Source organism: Saccopteryx leptura, chromosome 3, assembly GCF_036850995.1.
Source record: "Saccopteryx leptura isolate mSacLep1 chromosome 3, mSacLep1_pri_phased_curated, whole genome shotgun sequence".
NCBI classification, from domain to species: domain Eukaryota; kingdom Metazoa; phylum Chordata; class Mammalia; order Chiroptera; family Emballonuridae; genus Saccopteryx; species Saccopteryx leptura.
Genome location: NC_089505.1, coordinates 5,408,884 through 5,425,257, shown reverse-complemented (window position 1 = coordinate 5,425,257; position 16,374 = coordinate 5,408,884).

The following is a 16,374-nucleotide window of genomic DNA, read 5'->3' as shown; positions in this document are numbered from 1 at the left end:
TACGCACAGGGCACAGGGCAGGCGCCCAAGGCTCTCCTGCTGGACGTGTTCCCAGAGCCAGGCCACAGAAACGCCCAGGAGAAGTGCAGACATCATCGTCCCAGAAGGAAAGGAAGACCGACCCAAGTTCAGAGTGTGTTCCCGAGGGCGCTGGCCCAGGGAGGCCAGCCGAGCGTGAAGAACACTGGAGCTCAGCCCAGGCGGGGCGGGGCTGGGCGGGGGCGGCCAACACCCTGGGCTGGGCTGGGCGGGTGCTACGGCCATCAGGTAACATCCTCGGGGGCGAGTCCCCTGGCCACATGCACACTGTGGGGTGGTCCCGTGACCCCGGACGTGCCCTGTGCCTGGTCTCTCAGGCCACAGAAAGAATCTCAGTGCGAGTCCAGTTCCTGGTGTTTCTGGTTGAGTCTGCGCGCTGATGTAGCGTGTGTGCGTGTTTGGTGCATGACCCGAGGGCGCTGATGTAGTGTGTGTGCGTGTTTGGTGCATGACCCGAGGGCGCTGATGTAGCGCGTGTGCGTGTTTGGTGCATGACCCGAGGGCGCTGATGTAGTGCGTGTGCGTGTTTGGTGCATGACCCGAGGGCGCTGATGTAGCGCGTGTGCGTGTTTGGTGCATGACCCGAGGGCGCTGATGTAGCGCGTGTGCGTGTTTGGTGCATGACCCGAGGGCGCTGATGTAGTGCGTGTGCGTGTTTGGTGCATGACCCGAGGGCGCTGATGTAGCGCGTGTGCGTGTTTGGTGCATGACCCGAGGGCAGGATCCGGGTGCTGGCCTCTGAACCCCGCATCTCAGGAGCTCCACGTGGCCAGAACCACCCCCGCTCTCTTCCAGCCGTGACAAGGAAAAACAAAACAAAACTTTAAGCTTGTCAAATATTATTAAGTGCTCGACAAGTGTTTCTCACTGTGGGATATGTCGCTGGTGTTTTAGCTGCTACCTGTATGGATGCTTTCATTTTAGCGGTTATTGATTTTACCGTTTATTAGGAGGGAGAATACTGCAGACCCTTGACCTGGGGTTTATTTTTACTTAAGAAAGAGGCTATGCTATGTCTTTAAGTTAAAAAGTGAGTCTATTTAAGGAAAAATATAAGGTAATAATGCTGTATGTGGTAAAAAAAAATACATATATATATAGATATAGATATATGTATATTGCTAAAATTATGGGGAAAATACGAAAGTTTGAGAATTGTAAATCATGAATAAAACATATTCCCTAACTTGTTATTATTGTTCTTGGAAAATCACGTATCTTATTTAAAATTATACTAGTGAGTATAATTAAGTTTTTCAAACTAATTGTATTTTTTAAATAGCATACAAAGTGAGTTATGTGTGTCTCTGTGTGTGTATGTGTCTGTGTGTGTGTCTGTGTGTGTATCTGTGTGTCTGTGTGTGAGTCTGTGTGTGTCTGTGTGTATGTCTGTGTGTGTCTGTGTGTAAGTCTGTGTGTCTGTGTGTGAGTCTGTGTGTGTCTGTGTGTGTATCTGTGTGTGTGTCTGTGTGTGTGTCTGTGTGTATGTCTGTGTGTCTGTGTGTGTGTCTGTGTGTGAGTCTGTGTGTGTCTGTGTGTGTATCTGTGTGTGTCTGTGTCTGTGTGTATGTCTATGTGTCTGTGTGTGTGTCTGTGTGTGAGTCTGTGTGTGTGTATGTGTGTGTGTATGTGTGTGTGTCTGTGTGTGTCTGTGTGTGTCTGTGTGTCTGTGTGTATGTCTGTGTATCTGTGTGTGTCTGTGTGTGTGTATGTCTGTGTCTGTGTGTGTGTCTGTGTGTGTGTCTGTGTGTATGTCTGTGTATCTGTGTGTGTCTGTGTGTGTCTGTGTGTATGTCTATGTGTCTCTGTGTGTGTCTGTGTGTATATCTGTGTGTGTCTGTGTGTATGTCTATGTGTCTGTGTGTGTGTGTCTGTGTGTGTGTCTGTGTGTATGTCTGTGTATCTGTGTGTGTCTGTGTGTATGTCTGTGTGTCTGTGTGTGTGTGTCTGTGTGTATGTCTATGTGTCTGTGTGTGTGTGTCTGTGTGTGTGTCTGTGTGTATGTCTGTGTATCTGTGTGTGTGTCTGTGTGTATGTCTATGTGTCTGTGTGTGTGTGTCTGTGTGTGTGTCTGTGTGTATGTCTGTGTATCTGTGTGTCTGTGTAGTGTGTATGTCTATGTGTCTGTGTGTGTGTCTGTGTGTATGTCTGTGTATCTGTGTGTGTCTGTGTGTCTGTGTAGTGTGTATGTCTATGTGTCTGTGTGTGTCTGTGTGTGTGTCTGTGTGTCTGTGTCTGTGTGTCTGTGTGTGTATCTGTGTGTCTGTGTGTATTTCTATGTGTCTGTGTCTGTGTGTGTGTCTGTGTGTGTATGTGTGTATGTGTGTGTGTGTCTGTGTGTATGTCTGTGTGTGTGTCTGTGTGTGTGTGTCTGTGTGTGTGTGTCTGTGTATGTCTGTGTATCTGTGTGTGTCTGTGTGTGTGTCTGTGTGTGTGTGTCTGTGTATGTCTGTGTATCTGTGTGTGTGTCTATGTGTGTGTCTGTGTGTCTGTGTGTGTGTGTCTGTGTATGTCTGTGTATCTGTGTGTGTCTGTGTGTGTGTGTCTGTGTGTGTGTCTGTGTGTGTGTCTGTGTATCTGTGTGTGTCTGTGTGTATGTCTATGTGTCTGTGTGTGTGTCTGTGTGTATGTCTATGTGTCTGTGTGTGTGTCTGTGTGTATATCTGTGTGTGTCTGTGTGTATGTCTATGTGTCTGTGTGTGTGTGTCTGTGTGTGTGTGTCTGTGTGTATGTCTGTGTATCTGTGTGTGTCTGTGTGTATGTCTGTGTGTCTGTGTGTGTGTGTCTGTGTGTATGTCTATGTGTCTGTGTGTGTGTGTCTGTGTGTCTGTGTGTGTGTCTGTGTGTATGTCTGTGTATCTGTGTGTGTGTCTGTGTGTATGTCTATGTGTCTGTGTGTGTGTGTCTGTGTGTGTGTCTGTGTGTATGTCTGTGTATCTGTGTGTGTCTGTGTGTCTGTGTAGTGTGTATGTCTATGTGTCTGTGTGTGTGTGTCTGTGTGTGTGTCTGTGTGTATGTCTGTGTATCTGTGTGTGTCTGTGTGTCTGTGTAGTGTGTATGTCTATGTGTCTGTGTGTGTCTGTGTGTGTGTCTGTGTGTCTGTGTGTGTGTGTCTGTGTATGTATCTGTGTGTCTGTGTGTATTTCTATGTGTCTGTGTGTCTGTGTGTGTGTGTCTGTGTGTGTATGTGTGTATGTGTGTGTCTGTGTGTATGTCTGTGTGTGTGTCTGTGTGTGTGTGTCTGTGTGTGTGTGTCTGTGTATGTCTGTGTATCTGTGTGTGTCTGTGTGTGTGTGTCTGTGTGTGTGTGTCTGTGTGTGTGTGTCTGTGTATGTCTGTGTATCTGTGTGTGTCTGTGTGTGTGTCTATGTGTGTGTCTGTGTGTCTGTGTGTGTGTGTCTGTGTATGTCTGTGTATCTGTGTGTGTCTGTGTGTGTGTGTCTGTGTGTGTGTCTGTGTGTCTGTGTGTGTGTCTGTGTATCTGTGTGTGTCTGTGTGTCTGTGTGTATGTCTATGTGTCTGTGTGTGTGTGTCTGTGTGTATGTCTGTGTGTCTGTGTGTGTATCTGTGTGTGTGTCTGTGTGTATGTCTGTGTGTCTGTGTGTGTGTGTCTGTGTGTATGTCTGTGTGTCTGTGTGTGTGTGTCTGTGTGTATGTCTGTGTGTCTGTGTGTGTGTGTCTGTGTGTGTATCTGTGTGTGTGTCTGTGTGTATGTCTGTGTGTCTGTGTCTGTGTGTCTGTGTGTAGCAGAAAGACTACGGAAGGCTGTTGATTGTCCTCCTCACCCTCCACCCCTCCACCCTCAACTTCCCGTTTTTTATTAGTTTAATTGGGGGTTCTGTTCCTTGTTGGTTTGGGGGAACACATTTTAATTTTGAATTTTTTTTTTGGAGCTCTTTGTAGATGGAGAAGCATTTTGTTATTTTAACCAGCCCCAGCGATCTCCACCAGTGTTTCCACTGGGGTGACTTTCACATTTCTAAGCTAATTTTTTGCTTTTTATCTCGGTTGGATATTTTCAAGCACATTTTTCCAGGAAGGCATATATTTGGTAAGTGCCAGTGGGTTTGATAGGTGTCTTCCTGCTTTTAATTAAATTCTCTTTTTGAATCGAAGGACAAGAACATAATTTAACTATACAAGCTTGTCTTTCCACCTTGGCTTTGAGGTTTGAGGGTCACGTTTTTGGCTCCTTGAGTCTTAGTCGTTCTGCTACCCTCTGGATCTGGGCTGGGCTGTGGAAATCCAAGGCACTCTCAATCTGTATTTCTTTATGGGTCATTTTCTTTTCCTCTTGTGTGCTTGTTGTATTTTGACTAGTGCTGTAGCTCAGTTTGGGGATAGTTACAAGGTTGGATCAGATGCGTGTGTGTTGTTATTCACAAACTCTCACTGGGCACCCCTGGTCTCAGTATCCACAGACTGACTATTTTAATCGGCCTGAGAAGTAGCATTTCAGTGTGCCAGTGTTCTTAAGAAACACACCTGGACTCAAACCCTGGGGCTTAACAGGCGCCTATTAGCAGAGCTCTGTCTGTGTGTGACCAGAGGCAGGACGCGGCAGCCCCTGGCCTGGGCTCTCCCCCCACCCCCGGGAAGGTCAACGGAAGGCTGGTGTTAGGTCCCAAGGTCTCGCCGCCCGGCACCCTTGATGGTCCCTGGGTTGGAGCCCTGAAAGGGGGTGGGTGGTGCTTTCAGCTACAAGAAACAGAAACTCTGACTCAAACGGGCTTTGAAAGGAAAAAGGAAACGTATGTCCTCACACCAGGAAACGGGAAGTGCGGGCCGTGGGCCTGCAGCGGTGAGTCAGCGTCCAGCAAGGTCGCCGGGCTGGTTTCCCTGGTGCCAGACGCTGCCAGACGCTGTGGGCTGCGTCCTCCCTCACACTCACTGCGGCCACCCCAGGGAGAGGACGGCCTTCCTGCTAGGGTGACTCACGCTGTCCCCACCGCTGGACCTCAACTGTTCCCGGGAGGTTCCTCCTCAGTGGTCCTGAGTCCCAAACCCCAGGCGGGGCCGGAGACCAGAGGCCACAGCTGCCAAAGCCTCTGGGGTTCCTGATGCACACAGGGGAGGGGTCTGTGGGGGAGGGGAGCTCTGCTTCTCTCTACCAGGAGAAGTGTCCGTGGGTGGAGCTGGTGGACAGATTGCCCATGGTCTCCCGTCCCTGCTCTCGTGTGGACACTGAACAGAGGCAAGAGGAGTCCGCTCCATTAACGGGCCTGTGTGTCTGGGCCCCCAAGTTGTGGTAAAGCAGGAGTTGGGGGCCTGCTGCTGTCTCCCCAGCTCTGGGCCAGGGGTTGCTTGTCAGAGTTCCATGTCCGCAAAGCCCGGTCCATGGGGACCTGCCAGCCGCCCGCTTAGCCCAGGACCACAGGCCCGCTGGCCGCTCACGGCAGCAGAGAGACGGCCCTGGGGGAGGTGGGCGGGCTGACCGGGCACAGCCCGACCCGGAGCAGGGAAGCAGGGCCCGTGTGCTGCACAGCCGGCCCCTGAGCTCAGGGGCTCCTGACACCTGGCTGTGACGTGCGGCCAGGTAACATCCCATCCCCAGAGGAAGGTGAGTTCCCTCCCACTGCTCCTGTTTGGGACGCGGGCAGTGGGCCATCCCAGTGGCTGACCGTCTGCAGGTGGGGGGACAGGGCGGCCCCGGGATGCCTCCACACCGCTGGGCCCCGCCGTGCGGCTTTCCTGAGAACAACCCCTGTGGGATCCCGGGACGCGGGCGTCACCGCACCCCTTCCTGCTCCGCTCCCTCCGTCTTCCCCCCTCTCCTTCCTCCCACGCACGGCTCCCACCCACCCACTTCCTCTCCGCGTCTCTCAGCTGCCGGCCGTGTCCAGGCCTGTCTGACCTCACACTCCCCGAGGACCCGACTGGGCAGTAAGTGACCGTCCCTCAGGCAGGTGTGCTTGACCCAGCCCTCCTCCAGACCGCACTTTCTCCTGGATGTGCGGGCCCTGGTCTCCGGACATGGACGGCCTGTGTTCACATCTCAGCTCTCAGCCTGTGGACAGACTGGCCACATGTCCTTGGGAGCCTCCTTATCTCCCTAAATCTCAATTTTGTCATCTGGAGAAAAGGGGAAACGGTCATTAGTCATTCTCTCATGGCCGCATGGTGGTGTCTGACGGGCTCCAGACACTGTCAGTCCCCACCTCCCGGCAGTGACGGTCTGTAAAGCCAGTAGCCACGGCCACTATCACAGCAGCCTGGCCCATGCAGGTTCGCATTGGATTCGAACAGTCGGTAAAGAAACAACGGAGCCACATCACCTTTAATCCTAGCTTGCACCCGGCGGGCAAGTAAAAAACACACACTGGGCTTCAAAACCCACTCACATTCAGTGCTCACAAAGCTACTGACTTATCCGAGTTTCCTAGAATCAAAGGTTTCTAGCTCACCAGCCTTATTCACCTCTGTTCCCATCTCCTTCCTTCTCTCTGCACAAACTCTGCACAAACTGGCTTCTCCCTCAACACTCCGCCATCTTGGCTGCTTCTCCTGGCCTCCTCCACGTGGCCTTTCTCCCCTCTCCTCTCTCCTCTAATGATAATCTCAGGAACCAAGAGTGCAAGCTCCCGTTCTACCCCCATTTTATAGTGTAGCTTCATAACCTTTAATCCAATATACAAAATAGGGAAGTCTCTAATACAAAGTCACTTATCTGGGGCATGATGGGATTGTACCATCCCACAACAAAAAGGGTGGGAAAGGCTTAATCCTAAAACCGAGCCCCAGGCTACAAGAATTCTGCCTGCCCACAGAGACACACATTAATATCACCTGGGCAATGAGCTTCCATGTGGGCAGCGCCATCTTTAACAAAGTGAGCATAATATATTTTATCTTCCCATCACTGTCCCTGCTTCAGTTCCCGGAGACGGGGCAGTGCCGCGGGACAGCCCAGGTCAGCAATCCCGCAGGAAGGGCTGGGTGGCATTGCGGGGTCCTGCTGGGAATGAGCGGCTGTCTTGCAAGTCCTGATAAACAGCAGGACAAGAGGACGGCTCCCCCGTGGCAGGCGTGGGACCTCCCCCTCAGGACGCAGCTCAGGACCGGGCCGTGTCCAGAGTGCAGCCAGCAGTGTGACGGTGCCGTCTCGGCGACGGTGACGGTGACACAGCCTTCGGCGGAGCCTCACTGCTGTCACCAGCCCCTGGTGCCGATCCGACAGAACCCCCGAAGGTCCCCCGCGCTCGTCCACCACACACACGTTTTTAGAGGGCATGGGTGGAGGGGGTGGACATCAGGTGAGGACTACGAGGTTGTGAAGTCGTCTGACTTTTCTCTCTGTCACCGTAAAAGAAGCTTGTCCACAAACACGACGATCAATGGAATTTGTTTGGATTTCTGGTGTCAGCGTAGGAGTGAAAATGCCCTGTAGTGTGTGTTCCAAGCCAATTCTCTCCTGACGACCAGGAAGAACCTTTTCTCAGCCCCCCTCTTCCTCCCCCAGAAAACACAAACAAATGATGAGGAGGTGGCCCCGAGTCCTGTTAGTGTGACAACGGCTCACGTGACCACAGGGATAAAAGCCCCATGACCCCGGCAGATACACGGACCCCACGAAGCCCGGGGTGTCAGGGTCAACCCTTTTCCTGTGACAAAGAACAGCAGAGATTTAAAACACTCGTACGAGGGCAACGTTACACTCAAGAAAACCACCTCCTTCTACTGTCTCCCACCCCCACCCCTACTCCCCCCACTGTCTGCACAACAAGTACAATCGAGTGAAAAAAGCCAAACAATGGGGAAGTGAGAAAAGACTGGGAAACAAAGGTCCCCGCGGTCCCCAGCGCCCGCCCACATTCCACTCCAAGACCCGCAATCAGCGCCGGGCAAACATCCTTCCTGTGGGTGTTATTTTGTTTTTTGTTTCTTTTTTAACCTACACTAAAACAAAGAGCATGAGTGAATTCACTCATAAGAACCGGCACGTCATTCAAACGACTCTGCTACCTTCTCTGACCTGACACGAGCTGGCGGTCCTGCCCCGTGTCCGACTACGGTCTACACCCCATCCCTGTCCCCGCTGCCGTGGGCGGCTCTCCTGTGACTCGGTGGTCACCACACCCTGTGATTGACAAGTGGGTTATTTCCCCTTTGGTTTGTTATGATAAAAAAAAAAAAAAAAAAGTGCTAAAATGGTATGGTTGAATTACCCTTGTCCCTAAATCCTTGTAAACTTCGGGGACTATTTCTCTGGGCACATTCCTAGGTTAACTGTGTCCTGTCCAGGCTGACTGGACAATGAGGGCAGCAGGGTCCAGTGGGACTCCCCTGGGAAGCGGGAGGCTTCGTGTGGCCAGTCTAGAGGGTGACAGCCCGTGGGGCCGAGGTGGCTTCCGTGGCCCCTCAGGCTGAGCGGCCACAGCCCCCCAAGGGGAGGGAGATGGTGAGTTCAGAAAACACGAATGTCACTGAAGGGTGGACACTGAGGACAGAGGCTGTTTCTCTCCTTTTGCGTTTTTAGCAGTGTCTCAAAGCGAGGCATGTGGGCCCTCAGAAACCCGGGCGCCCCGTTTCCAGTCTGATCTGTCTCGGGCGGCTCCGCGGTGGACCAGGACGCTCATTCCCGTGATCGCTTGGTGAGGCTGTGAGAACACGGACTTCGATGCCGCGGTCTCATCTGACAGGGTCCTCGTGTGTTTGGCCTTCCTGCTGCCGCCTTGTTTGGTGTTCCCACGTGAGGGTTTTTTTCCCTGACTTTCTTTAGATTTAGTCTTGTCTGTAATTGAAATGATCAGGTTTTCTTTGTCTCCCTGTTCCCTCCTGAGGTCAGAAGGCACGCATTCTGTAGCGATTCTTTGCATGCTCACTCGAAAGACTTTAGCAAGCCTTCCTCACATGCCAACCCCCCTCTGAAGAACACAGGGACACGGGGACACGGGCATTCCACAGCCCTGACCCGCCCTCATCGTTGTGGGTCTAGTGTCACACTGTTGAGTGAGCGCTTCATACGGTCACGATGGTTCTTCTCCACTAGTGACTCTCCTGTCAGTATAAACCATTGACCATTAGTCTTCACATGTTTCATTGCTCATTAGTCCTACCACGCCCCACTTTTCCTCTGGTTCTCGTTTTCATCTTGCCCAAATGAAGTTCTCTGCGCCCCCCCCCCCCCCCCCTGCCCAGGGGTCTGCAGGTGGCACTCCCGTGAGCTTGGTCTGGAAACGACTTTCTTGCTGCTGAACAGTGGTTTAGCCCCGCCCACTTTACGAGAAATCTGACGTCCGTCCGACTGTCAGGTAAAATGGTCCTACAGTGTGTCTTTTCTCTCTGGTTGCTGTTAAAACGTTCCTTGCGCCTCTGCGGTTACTCTGCTTTGCTTTGACATGTTGTGAAATAATAGAAAAGATATATACATCTATGTATAGGTTTCTATCTCCCCCTCCCTCTTCACCTTTCCATTCCTGGGGTCCTGGCACAGAGCTCTTAAAACCTGTGCAAAATCTTATGTCAAGAGCAGCAGGGGCAGCTGTTATTCTAATATTTGGTCTTTGACACCAGTTCCTGGCAACACCCCTAAGCCCCTTGGAATTTCCTCGGTGACAGAAATGTCTTCCGTTCTCTGGTGTGGACTCTGGGTGGTTCCTGGAGGAATCCTGAGTGGAAGGTGGTCCCCAGAGAGACCAAACCACGATTAGAAGCTTGAAATTTTTAGCCGCCCCTCCCACGTCTCCACACGTGGAGTGGAGAACGGTTGGAAGTGAGGAAACCCCCACAGGACAGGGTTTGGGGGTCTTCCAGGCTGGTGGCAGCCTCCACACTGGGAAGGTGACAGCCCCCAACTCCACAGGGACAGACACTCTGCTGAGGATTCTCTCAGACCCTGTCTCTTCCACCTGGCTGCTCTTGAGTTGTATCCGGTGATGATAAACCAATGATCTAGTGCCGTGGTCCCCAAACCCCCGGGCTGCGGACCGGTACCGGTCTGCAGAGAAAGAATAAATAACTTACATTATTTCCATTTTATTTATATTTAAGTCTGAACGATGTTTTATTTTTAAAAAATGACCAGATTCCCTCTGTTACATCTGTCTAAGACTCACTCTTTTTTTTTTTTTTTTTTTTTTTTTGTATTTTTCTGAAGCTGGAAATGAGGACAGTCAGACAGACTCCCACATGCACCTGACTGGGATCCACCGGGCACGCCCACCAGGGGCGACGCTCTGCCCACCAGGGGGCGATGCTCTGCCCCTCCGGGGTGTCGCTCTGCCACGACCAGAGCCACTCTAGTGCCTGGGGCAGAGGCCAAGGAGCCATCCTCAGTGCCCGGGCCATCTTTGCTCCAATGGAGCCTCGCTGTGGGAGGGGAAGAGAGAGACAGAGAGGAAGGAGGGTGGGGGGTGGAGAAGCAAATGGGCGCTTCTCCTATGTGCCCTGACCGGGAATCGAACCCGGGTCCCCCGCATGCCAGGCCGACGCTCTACTGCTGAGCCAACCAGCCAGGGCCTAAGACTCACTCTTGATGCTTGTCTCGTAAGTTCGACAATTATATTTAAAAATACCACAATTTTTACACCGGTCGCATAATTTTATTTTGTGCATTTATCCGTCCTACACTAAAGGCCGGTCCGTGAAAATATTTTCTGACATTAAACGGGTCCGTGGCCCAAAAATAGGTTGGGGACCACTGCTCTAGTGGGTAAGTTGTTTCCCTGAGTTCTGTGAGGTGCTCTAGCAAATTAATCAAACCTGAGGAGGGGGTCGTGGGAACCTCCAGTTTGTAACCCAGGTAGAAAGCACAGGTGACAACCTGGCCACGCAACAGTCATCTGTCGTGGTGTGTGTGTCCACGTGCACGCGTGGGCATGCAGGGAAGTGGTCTCGTTGGACTGAGCCCTCCACCGTGGGGTCTGACGTGTCTCCAGGTAGAGAAGTGTCAGGACTGAGTGACAGTGTAAGACACCCAGCTGGTGTTGCAGAACTGCTTGGTGGTGGAGCCCCTGACCATCCGGGGTCAGAAGTGTGGGAGTGGGAGTCATGGGAGAGCACAGGAGACACTGAGTGTTGGGCAGATAAAATGTATTATGCTCACTTTGTTAAAGATGACGCTGCCCACGTGGAGGCCGTTGCCCAGGTGATATTAATGTGTGTTGGGGGCAGGCAGGATCGTTGTAGCCTGGGGCTTGGTTTTGGAATTAAGCCTTTCCCACCCATTTTGATGTGGGGTGGTACAATCCCATCATGCCTCAGATAAGTGACTTTGTATTAGAAACTTCCCTATTTTGTATATTGGATTAAAGGTTATGAAGCTACACTGTAAAATGGGGGCAGAACGGGAGCTTGCACTCTTGGTTCCTGAGATTATCATTAGAGAGCAGAGAGGAGAGAGAGGCCACGTGGAAGAGGCCAGGAGAAGCAGCCAAGATGGCGGAGTGTTGAGTGAGAAGCCAGTTTGGGCAGAGTTTGTATCTGGGAGAAGGAAGGAGATGGGGAACTGAGGAGAATAAGGCTGGTGAGCTAGAAACCTTTGATTCTAGGAAACTCGGATAAGTCAGTAGCTTTGTGAGCACTGAATGTGAGTGGGTTTTGGAGCCCAGTGTGTGTTTTTACTTGCCCGCCGGGTGCAAGCTATGATTAAAGATGATGGCCATCAGTTTTTGGCTCCATTGTTTCTTTACCGACTGTCTGAATCCAATGCGAACCTGCATGGGCCAGGCTGCTGTGATAGTGGCCCTGGCTACTGGCTTTACACTGAGGAAGGGGGAGGTTTTCATGTCCATGTGTCTAGCGTGGTAGTTGATGATTTTCCTCAATCCAAAGTCCCGTGGCTTTCTTTAATTTTGGAAAGTTCTCAGCCATGAACTCTTACCTGCTCCTCTTCCCATTTTCCTCCCAAATCCGTTGGGACGCAAACTATACATACATCGGACCCTCTCCTTCTGTCCTCCACGTCTCTGAGCCTCTCTCGTTTTACTTTCCACCCCTGTGCCGGGTTCCTGGTGATTGCCTTGGCTCTGTCTTCCACTTCACTCATCCCCTTTTATCAAAACTGTTATTTAATATATCTTTTTTTTTTTTTTAAGGCTCCTTGCTATACGCTTCACTTCTAGACACTTTGGAGATTCTGTTTGAGCCGTTGCTGGACTGGAGCACCAGAACTTTGCCTCAGGTCCTGTCCTCAGACTCGGGAACGTGAGTCATGGACCTGGCCAGCTCCTCGGGGTGGGGGAGGGGCGCTGCCCGCCCAGAGGTGGTTGTCTAGCAGAGGACAGAGAGGTGGTTTTCTCAGGCAAGAATGTAAGTTTTCGGTGGAGGAACATGGTTAGAAACGGGGGTGTCTTTGAGGGACCCTCTCCAACCCTGTGACATGTTCATTTTCTGTTGCATTTCCCTTGGATTAAGGGAAAAGTCATGTGCGGTTCTTGGTATTAGTTTTTCCCTCTCTATTAAATTAAGAGACTAAGGTGTTGTCACCCAAGGAGCCAGCAATATCAAGGTTGACGAGTAACACAACAAATGCATCGATGCCCCGATTAGCCTTTCTCGGTGAACATTCCTGAACCACAGGTCACTCTGCTCCAAGACGTCATCGGGAAACTAGGCCGATGGCCCTCTGCGACGGTCAACACGTGACTTCCAGTGGGGAGGGGAGGACATGAGGGAAAGTCACACCCACTGTGTTACACACGTTTCCCTGGTGAGAACTGGGCACATGGCCTCCGGCGGCAGAGGGGGGATGGCATCCCAAATGCCAGCCTAACCCTGTGACCTGGTCCCCCACCCCTGGTGCCATGGCTGGAGGAGGAGTGGGTTTGGGTAGTTGTAAAGCCAGTAGCCAGGGCCACCATCACAGCCGCCTGGCCCATGCAGGTTCACATTGGATTCGGACAGTCGGTAAAGAAACAATGGAGCCAAAAACTGATGGACCATCATCTTTACTCCTAGCTTGCACCCGGCGGGCAAATAAAAACACACACTGGGCTCCAAAACCCACTCACATTCAGTGCTCACAAAGCTACTGACTTATCTGAGTTTCCTAGAATCAAAGGTTTCTAGCTCACCAGACTTATTCACCTCTGTTCCCATCTCCTTCCTTCTCCAGTGTCAAACTGCACAAACTGGCCTCTCACTCAACACTCCACCATCTTGATGCTTCTCCTGGCCTCCTCCACGTGGCCTTTCTCTGATCTCCTCTCTGCTCTCTCCTCTAATGCTAATCTCAGGAACCAAGAGCGCAAGCTCCCGTTCTGCCCCCATTTTATAGTGTAGCTTCACAACCTCTAATCCAATATACAAAATAGGGAAGTCTCTACTACAAAGTCACTTCTCTGAGGCATGATGGGATTGCACCACCCCACAACAAAAAGGGTGGGAAAGGCTTAATCCTAAAACCAAGCTACAAGGATTCTGCCTGCCCACAGCCCACAGAGACACACATTAATATCACCTGGGTAACGAGCTTCCATGTGGGCAGCGCCATCTTTAACAAAGTGAGCATAATATATTTTACCTGCCCACAGTAGTGTAAACCCAGTTGTAAAGCCAGTAGCCAGGGCCACCATCACAGCAGCCTGGCCCATGCAGGTTCGCATTGGATTCAGACAGTCGGTAAAGAAACAATGGAGCCAAAAACTGGTGGGCCATCATTTTTAATCCTAGCTTGCACCCGGCAGGCAAGTAAAACACACTGGGCTCCAAAACCCACTCACATTCAGTGCTCACAAAGCTACTGACTTATCTGAGTTTCCTAGTGTAAAGCCAGCAGGCATGGCCGGGGCCACTATCAGAGCAGCCCAGCCCATGCAGGTTCGCATTGGATTCGGACAGTCGGTAAAGAAACCATGGAGCCAAAAACTGGTGGGCCATAACCTTTAATCCTACCTTGCACCCGGCGGGCAAGTAAAAATACACACTGGGCTCCAAAACCCAGTCACACTCAGTGCTCACCAAGCCACTGACTTATCCGAGTTTCCTAGAATCAAAGGTTTCTAGCTCACCAACCTTATTCTCCTCAGTTCCCCATTTTCTTCCTTATCCCAGATACAAACTCTACACAGACTGGCATCTCACTCAGTACTCCGCCATCTTGGCTGCTTCTCCTGGCCTCCTCCACGTGGCCTCCTTCCGCTGCTGGCTCTACTTTCTCTGCTCTCTCATGCTAACCTCAGGAACCAAGCACCAAGTCCCGTTCTGCCCCCATTTTATAGTGTAGCTTCACAACCTTTAATCCAATATACAAAATAGGGTAGTCTCTAATACAAAGTCACTTCTCTGAGGCATGATTGGATTGTACCGCCCTACAGCAAAAAGGGTGGGAAAGGCTTAATCCCAAAACCAAGCCCCAGGTTACAACGATCTCCAACACACATTAATATCACCTGGGCGATGGCCTCTTTAACAAAGTGAGCATAATACATTTTATCTGCCCAACACCTAGAATCAAAGGTTTCTAGCTCACCAGACTTATTCACCTCTGTTCCCCATCTCCTTCCTTCTCCCTGCACAAACTCTGCCCAAACTGGCTTCTCACTCAACACTCCGCCATCTTGGCTGCTTCTCCTGGCCTCTTCCACATGGCCTTTCTCTGCTCTGCTCTCTAATGCTAATTTCAAGAACCTAGAGCGCAAGCTGCTGTTCTGCCCCCATTTTATAGTGTAGATTCAAACCCTTTAATCCAATATACAAAATAGGGAAGTTTCTAATACAAAGTCACTTATCTGGGGCATGATGGGATTGTACCACCCCACATCAAAATGGGTGGGAAAGGCTTAATCCTAAAACCAAGCCCCAGTGTACAAGGAATCCTGCCTGTCCACAGCCCACAGAGAAACACATTAATATCACCTAGGCAATGGCCTCCATGTGGGAAGCACCATCTTTAACAAAGTGAGCATAATATATTTTATCTGCCCAACACCAGTATTCACGGCCACCTAGCCCATGCAGATTCACATTGGATTCGGACAGACGGTAATGAAACAATGGAGCCAAAAACTGGTGGGCCATCATCTTTAATCCTAGCTTGCACCCGGCGGGCAAGAAATTCACATACTGGGCTCCAAAACCCACTCATTCAGTGCTCACAAAGCTACTGACTTATCTGAGTTTCCTAGAATCAAAGGTTTCTAGCTCACCAGCCTCATTCACCTCTGTTCTCCATCTCCTTCTCTCTCCACAAACTCTGCACAATCTGGCTTCTCCTTCAGCACTCCGCCATCTTGGCTGCTTCTCCTCTCCTCCACGTGGCCTTTCTCTCTCTGCTCTCCTCTCTGCTCTGCTCTCTAATGCTAATCTCAGGAACCGAGAGAGATCCCAGTCTGCCCCTCTTTATAGTGTAGAAATAAAAACCTTTAATCTAATATACAAACAAGGAAGTCTAGTACAAAGTCACTTATCTGAGACATAATGGGATTCCTCATGAGAGTGCACCACCCCACATCATACAACAGTCAAGGGTGTGGGGAAAACCTTAGTCTTAAAACTAAGCCTTAGGCTATAAGGATACTGCCTGCTTACAGCCTGTCCCCCACACCCAATAATATAATCACGTCCATCCCAAGCAAGAAGGGCAACTAATATCATCACCAGGACAACGGGCTTCCACGTGGGGCAGTGCCATCTTTAACAAAGTGAGCTTAATATATATTTTCTGCCCAACAGGTAGTAATCTCTGTCACTTCTCCTAAAATGGAATTTCTCTTCTAGTTCCTGGAATTTCAGAAACATCTGCCAAGTCCTAGCACCTTCTCATCAGCCCGGTCACCTTCTTGGTCCTGGCTTGACAAACCCCCCTGTCAGGTCCCAGCTATCTCAAAAAAGAATAAAAGAAGGGAAACTAATATTATTTTTAAAGAAAAGTCAGGAGAAGGGAGATAAAGGAGAGAGGAAGAGAGAAGTGTAAGTGCTTTGCTCTGGCCGGGCTTTGCCCCGGGGCTGCACCAGGATTCTTTATGGCACGCAGGTTCCCTGAGAGCTGTCATTCCTGGGCTTTGTACTTTCAGATAAAGTCATTCTGCTGCTTCTGCATGTGAATGACACGCAGGCAGGGATGGAACTGGGTCACCTTGTCCTCCTCTCTCTTTGCCTCCGGGCATCTGCTACTACTGACGATAAGTCTGAAGCTGGTTGATTTTTCTTCCCTTTGTAGAGACTGTTGTGGTTTTTTTTATGCTCAGATGCCTGTTTTATTTAGGATGAGCTTCTGTTTCCTGGACTAATTGGTATCGTCTTTCACAGGTTTTATTAATATCTGTTTGTCCTCCCTCTCTCCTCCTCCCCTTCCTCCTTCCTTTTCCCTGTTCTCTCTCTCCCTTTCTCTTTTTCCGAGAAGGGGAGGACATTCCACCGGCCCCTGGCCGGACTGTTCCCGCTTATCACTCCTCT